The 2,947-nt window shown below is 43.5% G+C and overlaps 1 long non-coding RNA gene across 1 annotated transcript; it reads left to right on the top strand.

Moving 5' to 3' along the window:
- Window positions 1–273: 273 nt before the first annotated feature.
- Window positions 274–2,183, top strand: LOC125940525 (uncharacterized). The gene is made up of 2 exons (XR_007463725.1): window positions 274–676; window positions 1,952–2,183. It is a non-coding gene; the product is annotated as an uncharacterized LOC125940525 (long non-coding RNA).
- Window positions 2,184–2,947: the final 764 nt, after the last annotated feature.

Below are 2,947 nucleotides of genomic sequence, written 5' to 3'. Positions count from 1 at the left end.
ATTGGGGGATGCTGAGGGCACCTTATCACGATTGCCAATATACCTGAAAATTATCTTGATGATGATATATGGGGTTTAATGGTGCAAGGGCCAGTAATGACCAAAGAGCGCCAGGCCAACGTTAGAGTTTAAATTGAAGCGATGGATTGCGAGTGGTGGATATGACGTGGCTGTAAAGGGGTCTAAAAATAGTCGCTGTAAAGTGCATAAAATCTACAGGTAATAAGATTATGGGAATGACTAATGTCGTGTGTTATAAGCATTAAATATGCATTGCAAATAAATGTTACTATTTGCAAAATATGTCCGATGCGAAAATTGGCATGAAGCACTATTGCCTTAACAGAGCCCTTGAACATAAAGGCCTGGAGGCATGTGTTATACTAAACACTATCGCAACAGCATCCTCTCGCGGGAGGATGTGCTACGAATATCTAGGGCTAATTACATGTAGTACCACGTCATTCAAGAAACCTAGGACTGCTTTGATATTAAAAAGCGGTTCTTTGCCAAGAAACATACTGGGATGGAGAGGGATATGGTAGCGGTATGCAAGAGGAAAATGTTTCCTTCTCTCTGTTTCGGCTTCCCGGCACTCCAGGAGGACATGGAGGACGGTCAGCCTCTCACCACATCGACCACAGGTTGGAGGCTCGTTACCAGTCAGCAAAAAATTGTGAGTTCCAGATGTGTGTCCTATTCTCAGACGGCAGAATAGGACATAACTTCGTCGTGTTTTAGTTGTACAGGGCCAGAAACCTAACTGTGGCTTAATCAAGTGGAGCTTATTATTTGTTTCACTGTCCCACATGCGTTGCCAGTGGCTTCGCAGTTTCGTTCGCAAAAAAGGCTTGATATCTGTGGCGGGAATAGCACTGCTAACATTGGTAGCTTGAGATGTAATTGATGTGGCCATTTGGTCTGCAATCACATTACCGTCGATGGATCTATGACCAGGAACCCAGCATATTGTCACATGTCTACCAGATGAGTAAATATTGCACAAATATGAGTAAAGTTCAATGAAAACAGGATCTTTGTGTTTCCTTAAAGACATTAGTGCCTTTACGACACTTAAGGAGTCCGTGAATATTATTGCCTTCTGTAGTTTAAATTTCCTAATGTGTCTAACAGAGGACAGTACTGCATAGGCTTCTGCAGTAAAAATACTCGTATGAGGGTTCAGAACGTCTGATTCAGAAAAAAAAGGACCAAAAGCCGCGTAAGATACGCCAGAATCTGACTTTGACGCATCGGTGTAGAATTCAGAGCAAGAGTACTTTGATTGGAGTTCACGGAAATGCATTGCTATTTCAAGTTCAGGAGCGTGCTTTGTGACCTCTACAAAGGATACATCACATTCTATCACCTGCCACTCCCAGGGCTGTAGTAGCTCACCTGGAGGCATTAGGCGGTGTTCGAAAAGTGGGACATCCATTTCTTCGCTGAGTTCTCTCACACGCAGTGAGAAAGGCCGTACGTCTCACAGAGGGTCGATTATGGAAAAGTGTAGTACACGTCAAATCGTTAACGGTTTGAGAACACGGGTGTTCATGATTAGAGTGGACTTGGAGAAAGTATGTGAAGCTGGTGTATGATCTCTGCAGATGGAGTGACCATTCATTCGATTCTACATATAGACTTTCAATAGGGCTTGTTCTGAAAGCGCCGGTGGCCAGGCGGATACCTAGATGATGAACGGGATCTAGCATCTTTAGCGTGCTTGGGACAGCAGATTGATATATTACAGCACCATAATCCAGTCGCGATCTAATGAGGCTCTTGTAAAGATTCATTAGAAATTTCCCGTCGCTGCCCCATGTTGTGTGAGATAGAATCTTCATTAGGGTCATTGTTTTTTGGCATTTTTCTTTGAGATTTTTTATGTGGGGAATGAAAGTTAGCTTACAGTCAAGTATGATGCCTAAAAACTTGTGTTCTTTCTTCACAGGTATTTGCTGTCCATACAGTTCTACACAGGGATCTGTAATCAGGCCTCTCTTTCTTGTGAAAAGAACACAAGAACTTTTGTGGGGGTTAACTTTAAACCCGTTTTCATCTGCCCACTTGGACACCTTGTTCAAGCCCTGCTGTACCTGTCTCTCGCACACAGCGAGGTTACAGGACTTGAAGCCTATTTGTATATCGTCTACGTAGACGGAATAAAAAATTGCCGGTGGTAATGAGGCACGGAGTGTGTTCATCTTAACGATAAAGAGTCTGCAGCTGAGCACACCTCCCTGCGGTACACCAGTTTCCTATATAAATGGACGTGACAATACGTTGCCGATTTTGACGCGGAAGGTACGATTAGACAAATAGCTTTCTATTAGGTTTAGCAAATTGCCATGGATGCCCATTCGCGACAAGTCTGTCAAGATTCCGTAACGCCATGTTGTGTCATACGCCTTCTTCATATCGAGGAATACCGATAAGAAAAACTGTTTATGTACAAATGCGTCCCGGATATTTTCTTCAATGCGCACTAGATGGTCAGTTGTGGATCGCCCTTCTCTAAAGCCATACTGATAGGGATCAAGCATTTTGTTCAGTTCAAGGAAATGTATGAGTCGTCGATTAACCATTTTTTCAAATAGCTTGCACAGGCAACTTTGAGAGCTATGGGGCGGTAACTTGCCGCCGAGGAAGGATCTTTACCCTGCTTCAATGCAGGGACCACAATCGCTTTCTTCCATGCAGATGGAAGATATCCGGCAACCCAAATAGTGTTGAAAAGTGAGAGTAGTGTCAGTTGTGTATCAGTGTGTACGTTCTTAATAAAGTCATACATGACTCTGTCAGGTCCCGGCGCATAGCTCTTACATGCGATCAAGGCAGCTCTCAGCTCAGCAATGCTGAAAGGACGGTTATATGGTTCGTTCTGTCGACGTTTACGTACGAATGGCTTACATTCTTCTCTCTGTTTATATTTAAGAAAGGGTTGCGA

This window comes from Dermacentor silvarum, chromosome 10 (genome assembly GCF_013339745.2).
Source record: "Dermacentor silvarum isolate Dsil-2018 chromosome 10, BIME_Dsil_1.4, whole genome shotgun sequence".
Classification (NCBI taxonomy): Eukaryota; Metazoa; Arthropoda; class Arachnida; order Ixodida; family Ixodidae; genus Dermacentor; species Dermacentor silvarum.
Note: the sequence above shows the minus strand (reverse complement) of the source record. Positions and strands in the feature narration are given on the sequence as shown.